Source organism: Aythya ferina, assembly GCF_964211825.1.
Source record: "Aythya ferina genome assembly, chromosome: 4".
Classification (NCBI taxonomy): Eukaryota; Metazoa; Chordata; class Aves; order Anseriformes; family Anatidae; genus Aythya; species Aythya ferina.
The window spans coordinates 75851504-75866321 of record NC_140300.1 but is presented as its reverse complement, the minus strand read 5'-3'; the positions used below and the strand labels follow the sequence as shown (position 1 = coordinate 75866321).

The following is a 14818-nucleotide window of genomic DNA, read 5'->3' as shown; positions in this document are numbered from 1 at the left end:
TTTTTATGTTTTGCTGAAAAAAAGGTCTTTTTTTTTTTTTTTTTTTTGATAACATCATCCTCAACACAAGAGTAATGGAACCTGAATATTAGAAACTGTATTTTACAAATTAAATTTTATAACCCTGTAATGATATGCAGATCTTGATTTGCCTTCTTCTTTGAAACCTTGCTTGAGCATGTTTAGCCCTATGCATATGAGGAATCTTCTTGAATTTAATAGTATCAATAACTCTCTGATGTCACCCATCAGCTGTATGAGTGCTTAAGTCTGAACTGAGTTTGAAAAGAAAACGTTAGTGGGGCAAAACATTTTTATTTTTTAATTTTTACCAATCAATTTTGGTAGCTTTGCTAGGCGGAGTTCTTCCTATTAATTACACTAAAAAGTATCTCTTCTTTTTGCTTTTGTCATGGCAAATTGTGAGATTTTTGAATAATCAAGCTAAAGAAGAGAAAGTACATTTTATTAACAGAAAAAAGGAGTGGTTTTTAAAAAGTTAAATAACTTACTCTTCGGAATTTGAATAAAACCACTTTTATTCTAACTTCCATCAATGTTGAAAATATCCGGGAGACATAATAAGGCTTGTAAACAGCCTTTTACTATGGTTTGCACTTAATAGTCCAAACAGTATTAAAACTAGAGAACAGAAATTCTGTATTTAAACTATGAAATAAGCAGTTACTTAGTAGTAGTAGAACTAGTGGTAGCAGTTGTTGTTGTTGTAGTAATAAAAGTAGTAATACTTGTATTTGTATTAGATGGCTTAGATGTAGCAGTAGTATTTAATTCTTTGGAGTATTAGAGACAAAGTAAGGACATGAAAGCTATATTGGGAGCCCCTTAAAAACTGAATACATAAAGTCTTAAATTTTGTATTATAGATTCATCCTCTTACATGCTGCAGAGTTCTCTAGTGGCAGACGGTGACATAATAGTGATATCCCAGCACTGCTATTTATCTTTGCCTGTCCATTTTTCCATGTGCTTACATACTTTCTAGGATTGCTTCAGTATGCAACACACATCTTAAAGTGATGAGATAGTGCTAAGATTTCAAATGCAGTATCATTTTAAAAAAGACTTCACAAAACCCTCATCAAATCCTTCAGAAATTATGGTTTTGATCCATGAAGTACATGCACACACAAATACATACACATACACACCCACTGATCACAGAAACACAGGACATAAGGGCTAATTCTGTCACTGAATTGAATCACACCTTCCATCAAATAATAAATGCAAAGTTACGAAAGATTATTTTTTTTTCTTCCATGGGTTCATCTATAATAATAGAAATTTCGATGTTGTGAGGCTTCTATTATCTCCTGCATGTGACTGTCAGTCAAATTATTGCTCTATATGAAAAGTTATAATCAAATATAATTTAAAACTTATGCTAGGTGGCACGATATTACATCAGAACCATTTTCAAAGATATAATAACCTCTTTTGTCAGTGCTTCTCTTATGAAGTCTGGTTTTCATTGGGTTTATAATTTATTCGTGAGTGTTTATTCAAACTTTGGATGCATTTGTGCATAAATATAATTAAAATATGGTTATTTTGCATTGAAAAATATGAAGGTAATTACTAACATAATTGAAGGTTAGAGTAATGAAGCACATTTTTTCTTGGTTTGTACATATAATTGTAAGTATCTCTGCACATGTACTACTGCCTTGCTGCTTTGGCACACTGGCTTACACAATTTCTGTTATTCTCTGTTTTCAATTTAAAATCCCATTCTAACAGGTTATTGTAGCATTTCTATTTCCATTACTGGCCAACACCCACATATTTAAAGCATAAAGGGCTTTTTATATGAAATAAAACTGTTGTCCATCTAGGTCCAGAATATTTCCTGTGTTGCAAACTCTCTCAATTTACTTTTTCGTATATATCTTAAGTCTGAATTCATATGAATAACAATATTTATCTCAAAGAAGTTCTATTTCATTTCTTAATTTAAAAAGACACACTGGACACAGGATTCCTGCAGTTTCCAAAATCTAGGTGAAAAATGAAAGAATCCTAAACTTTTTTTTTTAAGTTACAGGAAATGGCTTTGAAACTTTTTTTATTATATTATGCAGAATTTATCTTTTATTTGTAATATTCTGATATCTAATAAAGTAACATTACTATGCTTATCAGGTTGCATGCTCTGCTTTTCATAAAGATTTTCCATCATGGGAGAAAATTCTTGGAATATTATTATGCAGCTGAATACTGAACAATCACTGATGTCCTGGAGAATTTCATATATTACATACAGCAGAAACCATAAGGAATAGATGGCATTATGGAAAAAAAAAATTAGCATTCATATGTATTTAAAAGCTTACATAATTCAAAGCATGTTTTAAATTTAGATGTCTGGATTAATTTTAAATTATGCTTAAAGGTTTTAAATATCAAAATAATGGTTCCCACAATGCTTCAAAGTCCAGAGCTATGTTGTTTTTGGACAAAAAATGTCTCATAACTCACTGCGGTAACTGTAACAAACTTATTTTCTTTTAAATTTGGGGGTAATACTAACATATGAAATCTTTTAAATGGACAACTGGAAAAAAGCAAAACAACACTACAGACAAATGACAGTCAATTTTTGTTTTCTTTTGAACAACAAAATAGCCACTAAAATTACTAACATGCAAACTGTAACAAAATTTGGGATGGGAAATATACAGGCCCATGGATGCTGATAAGAGGCTGAGGTCTGATGAAAAGGAAACACTACAGTAGACAGGAAAATTCCCATTGCCTCTACTTTTAAACAAATCGTTGTGTGTGTGTGTGTGTGTCTTCCCTTTTGTGCGCTTTCCAGTCCTGTCTGTAGTGTTCTTCTGTCCCTTATTTGAAGCTAGGTATTGTAATTTGCCATTTATATTTTTGCTTGTTCAGTAATTTTTTTTTCCAGCACGTTACATATATATTTTTTTTTTCTCTAATGACAAATGTAAAAGATGTGATAGTGATGAACTCTTAATGCTAGGGATCACATTGCTTATTTATTGGTTATAGAGTGCCATGAAGATATCAATGAAAAATTCTGTCTGACTGCAAAGTAGTCAGAATACCAGACTGGAAATGCTCCAATAGCTTCACTCACTGCTGTGAACAAGGAATTGCTGTGTACATAGACTTCTTCATTGGTACTTAAGGAATCCAGAGGAGAGGCCAAAATCCAGAAACTGGTTTTCAGTCTTTTAAGGTAGAGATGGTTTTAAGACAGGAAAGACATAGATGTCAAGAAAAAAAGCCATTTCTATAATCATTTAAAAGAAAGGAGAAGCAATGAGGAACACAGTAAAGTGTTCAAAATGTTTCACCTTCCACAAGAACCACCAGATTTTTTGCTTTGTTCCCCCAGCAAACAACAGAAAACATATTCAAAGATCATTCCTTTTAATATCCCTATAAATTCAGAACTATAAGAATACAGTCTGTAAAATATAGAAGGAAACAGATTTACTCTTAAAAGTTAATTTAATTTTGGTAAACCATCCACTCCATCTGTCAGCAGGAATACAGAGTTCTGTGATACCACAAAAATGTGTAAAAAGTAAAATATGCTCTTGAAAATTACATTAAGCTGATGCTTGAAAGGTGAAATTCCCTCCATCTGTGGGATGCTTGAGTAATTGGGCTCTATGGTTAAGTATTTGTACAGCTAAAAGTGTATCATAGTACACGGTATCTACTCCACACCTAGACAGTACAAGGCTTTGTAAATGATCTGCCCATGTGAAGAGGTCTGGATTCATATAAAGATGAATCCTACTGGTCCTTTTTTGGTGCATGCACTTTACTGAGTGGTGCAGTGCAAAGAGGGAAAAGACTGGAGTTTGGTCTAGTGCATCATTTTGGAACTATGCATGTTTTGGAGCAATGCATGTTTACTGGCAATGAAATTCACTTGGTTGCTGGTCCTAACCTCTTACTGACCATCTAAACCTAGTACTCCACACAAACCTTTCATTATTAACAGGACCCTCCATTCATGCCCAGGGAACAAAGTGTTGGAGGAGCTTATGTCCACCCTGTGACTAGGTCACTTTACATGGGGCTGCAGGACAGGGATTCCACCTTGATTCCGTTGGGAAGGAAATAACTTTGTGTGCAGTGTTGTATTATATTGCACATAACACAGCTCCAACCTATAAAAGCAAGGGAATTTAGCACCTAAAAAGAGCCACTCCAGAGCATCAAATTACTAGTTGAGATACACCTATTGTATTCTTGCACATTAATCTACATATAGGTCATTTTGACAGCATGAAGAAAATGTAACTGTTCGGTTGTGTTGCCCTGAACAATTTTATTAATAGGTATCTGGTATTCAGTAGCTAAGTAGGTAAATTATGAATGGAAAGGCTTATGGTTTGATGTTTTCTGATAAAAAAACTTTTAAAATAAAGAACAAACATATAATACATTTTTAATAAACTTTCTAGGAATCACATGAGATTTTCTGTTTGGCATTGCAGGTATCTTTTCAGTAAACAAGCAAAACAGAATACACTTTACTTATACTCAGGATCATGCTAAAAGGTGTGCAAATGTCTCTGGTGTGCATAAAACAATGTGTTAGTCACTTGCTTCTGAGATTCAGACAAGAAAAAATAATCAGTTTATAGCTGTTTTGCTTGCAGCTTGCGTAATGGCAAATGATTTCTCTTTCTACTGTAAAAGGATAAGTACCTTTTGTACTGATCAGGAATACAATGTCTATGTAACACGCACAGTTTATACACAGTTCCATCCAAACCACAATCTTACAACAATATGCAATTGTTTGGAAAGATTTTAAAAATTACATATTTTGACATACTTTAGAAATAACCAAAAACATCCTGCAAGTTTTTCAGCTTATTATTGCACAACAGCAGTGGTCCTAGGCTTCAGTATATATGCCATTGTGATATGCGCTAGAGATGTACTCCTTGAAAAATTTGTCATCACCATGGTAAAGAAAAAATAAATTCATAATTAAGGAACTTGATTAAGGAGAGATTAGGACAAGATTTCTAAAAATGACTAGTTGTTTTATGACTTTTGTCCCATTGTTTTCTGTGTAACTAAATCTCTTTTGTAAATGGATCTTAACTACATTGGAGCACTAATTTCTCAAAGATATGGGAATTATAAAATAAGGAGCTAAATCCTGATCTCTCACAACTCAGTCACTTCTCTATCAATCCAATGTTTGCTACAGAATGAGAACCAAAATATGAAAGATATTAGCACTTATGAATATAACTGCAATGAGAAATATTCTAATGAAATCACAGAGTGAAAACTAGATCTCATTTTTTTGTTTTTATCATCTAAAAGTTCTGTTAGTAATTGAAATAAAGAAATAAAAGTTTACACTGTGTCTTTCTTTACGTGAATGTATTCATTGATAGCACGGCTCTACAAATGAAAAATTATCTTGTTCACTGTAACACTTCCAATGAATCATGTTTAAGGTGACACTATGCTATTATACTACAAAGTCATGTAGTAGAGAAACATAATGACCTCTTTTCTAATCTTAGTGTTTTCAATGGAGTATCCTCACACAGCATTAATTTGATATTTTGCAGTTAAAAAATGTAATTGAAAGCATTTTTATTGCATACATTCTCATTACATAGCCACACAGCCTTAATTTGATAAAACTGTTTAATGACACATTGAAAATGAATGGTCAGTTAGAATGGAAAAAACACTGATGAAAAGGGAAAATAAAAAGCCTGGAAAATTTTTAATCACTGTAAATTTTGAGATGACACTGTTCTTCACGGTGTTTTGATTTTTTCTTTGCCAGCATTCAGAACTCTGTATTACTTTGAATGCTTCACTGCAATCTTACAAGATTTTCCTAAAATTTAATGTGGCAAAACTGAACCCACACTGAAACAACAGCATTGTCTCACTTTTCATACGGGACCAAAGTCCTCATTTTTCTTACCTGTTTTAATTCACTTATTTGATATTGCAGCCTTCATTTCAGTACTGAGCAGCTTTAGGAAGTACTGAAAGACAAATAAAAGTTTAGCTGTCTCACCATTTCTTACCTGTCTTTTTTTTTTTTTTCCTGCTTTTCAGCTTTCATAATTTTTCATAATTAGGAACTGACACTACTTCTATGCTTCAAATTCACATGACTGAAGTGGAAGATTGGTGTTTTGTTATTCAAGAATGATGTACATTTCAAATTCAAGATATTAGCCTAATGTCAAAACAAACAAACAAACAAACAAAAAACCAGCTTGATTTGGCAACTGATTATATCCTGTGATCCATTTACCTAACATGAAATAGAACAGAACTATACAACAAATTCAAAACACAAAACTCTTAAACAGCATATTTTTCTAGAAGAATAACATAGTACTCCAAAAGGGATCAAAAATAAACAAGAGATCCATCATGCTCTATTTTTTTCTAAGACTTTCTAAGATCTTTTTTTTTCACTAAAGCGAGTCATAGCAATTTTGAATTTTCTTCTTGCTCTAAACTATAAATCTTCCTCAACTTTGTTAATTTGTTTCAGCAGTTACCAAGAGACCATTATGATTTATATGAGCATGCTTATGCATTTATTGATTCAAAGACAATAGACAGAAAAAGTGTAAAAACAGCTTATAATAGAGAAGTAACTGTCATTGTTTTAACTATGGACAATCTTTTCTCACTTAACAATAAACTACAGTTAGATTTTTCTTTTGGTAATTGGCAAATGAAAGACCTATACGTTTTTCTCTGTAAGTTTCACGCCTTGCCTGTTCTGGAATACCTGCCTTATTTGATATGGGGATAATGAATTTTTATCATATAGAAATTCTTCTGCTTATTTGTGCAATAGAAATGTAGACAAAGCCTCAGTCTCAGCTTCAAGTTTAGTTTAGTTCTTTTACAATACATACGACTTTTTCTGATGCACTTCTTTCTCCTGTATTACCTGAAATTATTGTAGTTACCCAATACCATTTCAGTCTTCCATCATCTAAACGTTTCTGCTATGTAATCTTTATTTCATTTATCTATTTATACTTTTCCTTCACTTCTTTCTTCACTACATGGTCATGGCTTAGACTGGAACTCCTAAGAGGTCTTCAGAAATGACTTCTCAGTAAAACATATATCCCCGCCTCCCAATTTCATTAACTGGTAGGAGCGTCAAGTATTCATTTTCCTACTATATTTCTTTTAGATGTTTTAAGTAGCAAAGACTATAATCCACTTTATCTAGTTATTTCAGTATTTAAAGGGGAAAAAAGAGGTATTAAATAATGCATGATGATTACCTTTGAAATCATAAGATTCAAAATGAAGAAGCAAGGATCTTTATTTTTGTATTTGTTTCTTTGGATAGTTCTTTTAGAGGAGAAGAAATAAGGGGTAACATTAGCAGTTTATAGAAAACAGAGCACTGGAGGCTACGCTGCACAAATAAAATACAACTGTCTCCAGGCTGATTATTTCGTATTGCCTTTCAGAATATCTGGATGAATTTAGACAATAGATTAGAGCTCCCTACTTAAATAACGTCTGTGACGTTTTCTCCAAGGCAGGCTGGAAGGGGACAGATTATCCATTAATGTAAATGAAGCACTGATAAGCCTAACAATTTTTCTGTCACAAATATAATGGTAGCAAAACTTTCATTTTATATAGTCTATTTTCTTTAGTTTTAAAAAATACTACCAGTTACTGCCAGTTTCATACATATAATATTCACAGTACATATATTATATACTATATACTATACATACTACTAGTATGTATACATACTATATATAGTATAGTATATAGTACATATAGAATAGTATATAGTATATACTTTCCATATATAGTTTTTCATTTTATATAGTCTATATATGCTATATAAAGTATATATAAAACACACACTATATATATACTATATTTTATAAACTATAAATTGTAAACAATAGTATCATTGATTTCAGGTAAAATGAAGGATTTTTTTTTTTCTCAATTCATTGAGGTCGCTTAATACTCTCAACATGTAAAGCTCATAGCAGGAAAGAGATTTTAGCCTACAAAATAGTTTCAGATGGATTTGAATTAATCTAATCACTTTGATAACCTCAAGATACATTGCAAGCCCACGGTACATGCATTCTACTGGTCAAGTGTAATTGTTACTCTATTTCTCTGTTTCAGCTCAGGTTTGTAAGACAGCAATATGCTGAAGATTTGGAAATGCCTCTTGGAAAAATGGTACTATAGAGACTTTTCATAACTCCTTGTGAACTACGCCAATTTCTGAGATACTTTCATTAAGCTGTGAGTAATGGGCATGGCTTTTGTATTCAAACAGACTTCTAATATAATAGTTTTTAGGTATTCCAAGTCATCAGGAAGTGACAACGTAATGGATTTTGGCAATATATTGGAAAAAGCCAATGAGACCAACAGGTAAACAATGGAAATACAATGTGTATTTCCTGTTCCTTTCAGAAAGTAGATGTTTATATGCTGTAGTTCAGTATGATGCAATATTAAAGCCTGGAATTTCAGCCTGATCTTCTCTTCCATAAAATATGTAAAATTGCAGGCACAGATGTTTGCATGGATATGTATGCTCAGTTAAGAAACATCTATATTGCTTGGGATTGGAGTGGCCTTTCATTTCTTTTAGACTATTTGACTTTTGGATGTAAGATATTCACTATCTTTTTATTCTAGCAGTGCTGACAATAAGAACTTGTATCTTGACAACTGAACAAAAGGATCTAGGAAATATGGCCTGTTTTATTATTATTATTTTCTCTCCAGGCAATGGGGTGCTGCTACCAACTCATTTGCTAGCACTTCCACCTGTAGTAACAGACAGATTCTAGATTTCACTTGTACATGAGGGTTCTTGGAGATCCCAATGTGGAAAAGGATGCCTCTCAGGATGTTCAGATCTGTATTGTGTCTTATTGCATATTGTAATATGCCAGCTTAACAATTTGCTGGAAAAGAAATACTGAAGAATTCAGAAAAAAATAAATCAATATAACAGCATATAAAAATAACATAGTATGGCTCTTATTTTTATTTTATTTTATTTTATTTTTTTTAGGCGGGGGAGAGTGGGGTCTTGTATATTCTAAGAAATAGATTTAAGCTTAGGAATCTTTGTCCATAAATTGTTCTTAACTGCATACAAATGCTTCTCATATCACACTCAAAATTATCAGATAGTATTAACTAATCTTTTAACTAATCTAATAATTTCTTTTGCTGTAATGATTACATACCAATTATTTGATTTTAAAGTACAAATTCATTTCCATTTGAATTGATTAATTGGCCCTACAAACTTAAAAGAAAACAAAGGTGAATCTTTATTTCAAATACATATAAAATCTATTTGTTCACTGTTAGATTTGACAGCAGTATTTTTCAAAGATACACCTGTTGCATTTTACAAATCATTTTTTATATTGTAAGATTAATTACATGTCTTCCCATATGACTGCAAACTATAGATGTGACTACTCTGTTTACTGTTTAAATTAACAAGAAAGCTGCAAGAGTTTATGTATTTATTTATTTAATAAAAGGTACCCTATTCCAATCATGCAACATCTGTAAAACACAGAGTTCTGTGTTTGAGATCCTTAATAACCATCTTACTGGCTACATCTAAATACAGTTTATCAAATTCAATCCTTACCTAATTTCTCATGCTACTGAGCTTTCCTAATAACATGTCTTTTGATTAGTGCCATAGCATAAATTATGTTCATAATAGCACGCATTTCTAGCCAAAATTTCCAAGGAATGTTTGTGGAATATACATATATATATGCTTCTCATTGCTTTTATGAAAATCCAATTTCTTATACTTAGTTGTAGACACAATCTGAAGTTTTTGTATTTGCATTCATAAATATTACATTCTTACCCAGTTTATATGATTATAAAAATATACTTACTAGGTACCCCTCTTTGTCAGATCCTTCCAAGACTACCAAAATTTCTACAATACTCTTCAAAGAAAAAAGCAGTCTATCTACAAGCATTGCTAAAAAAATGATACAAAAACTGAAAGGAAGGATGAAATGTGTAATACACAATAAATGTTTGTTCATTGTCTTTTGTATTATAAAACAAGGAGTTCCGTTTGAGGAGCAGGAGTTGCAAAAGCTCCCTGCTGAAGTAAGATGTATAATACTTGGCTAGACACTATGAAAATTCTTTTGCTTAATGTAACAAAAAAGAGAACCCCCTCCCCTTCTCTCCTTCTGCATCTCAGTTGCCTCTTTTGTTCAAAGACACTGCTGCAAAGTTCATGTAACCATCTCCTGATAAGTTGCTAAACTAGTGTATCAACATCCTGCATTCCTGTCTCACGCTGGGCCAACATGACCAAATAAAAAAAAAAGAAGTTGAACCACAACGCGGAGGAAGACTACGGCCTTCATCTTCACGACCACCAGAGGGACAGAGACGACCCCCTAGCAACAGTGCGCGCAGTCGCAGAGTATACCAGGATGTGCTGCGTAATCCCAGAATTACCAAGATATAAAAAGGGACCCTGGCGGGGGTGAGGTGCGCGCTGTTGGTGGAGCCGAGACTCCCCGGCCGCCCAGCGCTGTTTTGCTTGCTGTTGCTTACTCAATAAATTCCTTTCTATTATTAATGCAATGCTCTCTGAAAATTAATTAAGGGGGCAACTTATAACAAAATGGGAGAAATGTCTTAGCCTGCCTATGACAGAATTAACTGTAATTTGAGTATTAGTAGTAATATGTTTTCACCTCTAGTTACAAAGATAGTTCCTATGAACACACGACTGGAATGCATCCCATTCATTCAAAAGGTGCAAAAAGTTTTCACAGGGTAGATATTCCTGCACTCCACACACTTTTATCTTAAGAATTTCTATTTACTGTAAGGACACATTCTGAATTGGTGGAATATATATCCCTTACACAAAACAAATATTTCTGTAATTGCTCTTTAAATCATGGCCAACCACTCTGTGGAATTACAAAAAACATTTAACTCAATACATTTTTACATATCAAGAAAAAAAAAATCAAAATAGCTTCTTAACTAAATCACCCCTCAGAAGTTCTTGTCTGAAAAGAGTATTTATACAAGATCACTCATAAAAGTACAAGGACTTTTAATGAAAATACTACAGAAACCCTACAGATGCCATATGAGAGATGTCCCCAGAAACCTACACGCAAATACCTGAACAGCTGAGTGCTTTGAGCTACAGAAATTAGGCAGACTTCGCACCAACCCAGAAAGAGCCGACACTTGAGCCTGAAGATTATATTGGCAAGGAAAAGCTGTGCAGCAGTGGAAAACGCGCCCTTTTTCAATGGAAAAAGAGATTTTACACAATGCATCTTGAAGACCCAACCACCACACCAGTGATCCTTACAGATCAAGTGCTTGCTATGAAAAGAAAAAAAGATGTACTTAATTAGGAAAGCAGGCACCCACTGGATGACCTCACAGTATCTGTGAACCAAAAGTACTTGTATTATGATCTATATTGTAAGAACTCTTACAGCTTGCCGAGGCGATGGGCTCCGGGGCAGACGCGTTCTACAGCGGAGGGGGGGCTCGGGACAGGCCGAGTTTTTTTTCCGGCATAAAGCAGCCCCTAGGGAGCGCGAGCGACCAGCAGCCGGCGAAGAGGACGTGCAAACAGGGCGGGGTGCGACAGAAGGGCAAGGCAGGGCGAGCAGGCGGGGCACAGCGTTCCCCCCCGCCCATACCAACGACGGCTCTAACGGCTGTCTTCCACTAGCTAGGCTGCAATGGTCTACACCAGGCAGAAAGCTCCCTCTAAGAAGTCTGTATACACCCAGACTGCTCAAAAATGCAGCAGTTCATGATGCAGGGAGTGTCTGAGCCTGTTGCTGCCCTCTGAGGGCGGCGGAGACATCGTGTGTGTGAGGTGCGAGCAGGTGGATGATGTGGTCAGCCTGGTGGCAGAGCTCAAGGGGGAGGTGGAGAGGTTGAGAGGTTGAGGTGGAGAAGTTGCACCAGGGAGGTTTAGATTGGATACTAGGAGGAACTTTACTGGGAGGGTTGTGAGGCATTGGAATGGGCTGCACAGGGAGGTGGTGGAGTCACCATCCCTGGAGGTCTTTCAAAGACGTTTAGATGTTGAGCTTAGTGATATGGTTTAGTGGAGGACTGGTTAGTGTTAGGTCAGAGGTTGGACTAAGTGATCTTGGAGGTCTCTTCCAACCTAGATGATTCTGTGATTCTGTGAACTCACTAATGGCAGTGGAAGACCACACATGTAGAAGTACTAAAATTGTTTTGTGAGGTAGGGCTTCTTCCTTTGAAATGTCTCCAACATTTACTAATTCCTGCATGCGCCTTTGGCTTTGTTTTAGTCTAGAGATGGGATGCCTCATGAGTGTTTCCTAAATGGCATATAGCTCAAAACTGGTGTAACTTTCATGTTAGGCCTTCAGAAAAAAATTCTTAACAGAATCAACAAGAACTGTAATTGGAGAAGAGAAAGAATTAAGAGCTTCTCTCCTTCCTTCTGCTTGTTGTTCTGCTTGTTACCACCCTTAGTCAGCAATCTGTATTATTTTCAAAATCAGTATGAATATGATCATCCTCTTGTAGGAACCTTTTAGTATATGGGATACATACATGAGACGTTTTGATGAAAAAATTGATAATTACTTTAGGGAAAGAAAAATCTCTTAATGTACTGAATAGACTGACAGATGTGCACATGTATTTGCAATGCAGTATCTATAGTACAGTAATTTTATCCAATGAGTAAAATTGTCATTCTAAAATCTAGAAACGGCTACAAAAATAAACTGATTCAGTAGCCATACAATTAAGCATTTAAATCTGCAGCATTCATATATCAGCATAACTGCTGCTGAAATCCAGTTTGGCTATCCTGACTTTCTTCAAATTTCCAACTATACTCACCCTGATTTTCCCCTCTGAAAGATTTCAGCCAACACCCCTTCCCCCTTTCCAAAAAAGTAGCTTAGTAAATATAGGAAGTGAATAAAATACAGAACATTTTAAAAGACATTGACTGAATTCACTGAATATTGCTAAGCATTTGGGAGAAATAGTCAAGAATAAGGTTGCTTCAATTCTTGAGTATTTTCTGTTTAGAAAAAGAAATCCTTGGGGCATGGTATGACAGAGGTCCTGTAGCAGCATTATCAGTATGCTTCAACAACGTTTTCATGGATATATGTTCTACGTGCCATTTCTACTTTCTCTTGCTATGTACTGTTTGCCTTCCTAATCTGCTGTAAGGGAGAAAAAATACAGTGATAAATGCTACACACCATCATAAATTTAACCAGAGTCTGACAAGAACAGTCTTTGCGGTCAGTAGTGTTATACATTTAGCACAGAGATAACGTCTTAGTATACAATACAATGTCCTACTCTCTGTGCAGGCCCATGATGGTCAATAAATAAGAAGGCGAATTTTCTCAGAGACATAAAAATAGTATGTTGCACCTATGCAAGGAGCAAATGATTTTTTGAAAAATTGGGCTCTTAAATCGTTCTATGTATAACAATGCTTACCATCGTAGTTCATCCATCTAGATAAAATGGTACCCATTTCCTCTTTAAATGTCAAATATGTAATTTATATTTTGAAATAGAAAGGATACATTAGGGTACATGCTAATGTACTCTCTTCAATTACATTTTAAGATTATGATCTTTATTCCAACAATAATTTAATGTTTTAATTAAATTTGCAACCATTTTAATTTCTGCAAGATGTCTTTCATCTCTCTGTACTGTAATTTAATGAAGTGATTTTCAATCACAATCAGCAATATATAACAATAAATTTTAATACCACTTTTCAGGAGTCTAATATGATCTTTCATGTTTTAAAACAAACTTCATATCAATACCATGGCAAGAAATCCTTTACCTTAACTGAAGAAAATTCATTTTAATTTTGTGTCAGTCCAATCTTGAGATTAAATAACTATTAAATATTTAATTCAATAAAGAGTTCTAATAAAAATCTTTATATTAGGAAAAATGGAAGAAGAAAAGAAAAGAAAAGAAAAAAGAAAAGAAAAGAAAAAAGAAAAGAAAAGAAAAGAAAAGAAAAGAAAAGAAAAGAAAAGAAAAGAAAAGAAAAGAAAAGGGAAAAAAAAAAAAGAAAAGAAAAGAAAAAAAAAGACAAGAAAAAACTGTTCCAAATACCACAACACCTTGGAAAAGAAAGTCCGTTAGTAATTATGACATATCTTAATTTCAATTTACAAAGTTTCTTACTAAAAATCAAAGTTATGATGCTGGTTACTGATTTCAGTGTCAACTCATTTACTTGTAATACCTCAAGTGTTCACAGAACCATTTACTAGGAATATATTCATTAACATTTGAAATAATAATTATGTTTGAACATCTTCTGACAACATTATGATGAATCTCTGATCACAGAGATTCATGCAAGGAGTGACTTATGAAATGCAGAAGACTTCTGGAAGTGGATGACAGAACAGATAATTGAAGCACAAGAACCGATATTAGAATAATGGAAACCAAAGTAATGTTGATGCGTTGAGCCAAACAAAATATTTTTATAAGAAAAATTAAATTTTTATATTCTCCCTGAGAAGCCAAGAAGACAGAGGATATAATATTGATTATTTCAATAAATGATCAATAAATTTCAATAAATGGACTTGATTATTTCAGTTCCACTGGTAATTGAAAGAGGAGTCTTCATTGGCTTTATTAATGAGAACTATAGCTGATGGTGAATTTCTCTGAAAGGCATTATTTGGTCACCCAAACTTTT

At 33.9% G+C, this 14818-nt stretch overlaps 1 long non-coding RNA gene across 1 annotated transcript in view; it reads right to left on the bottom strand.

Moving 5' to 3' along the window:
- Positions 1-13721, bottom strand: part of LOC311436116 — a 31728-nt gene extending 18007 nt beyond the window's left edge. Inside the window, exon 1 of the long non-coding RNA XR_014692609.1 lies at positions 11553-13721. This is a non-coding gene — a long non-coding RNA (uncharacterized lncRNA). The remainder of the gene's footprint in view (positions 1-11552) is intronic.
- Positions 13722-14818: the final 1097 nt, after the last annotated feature.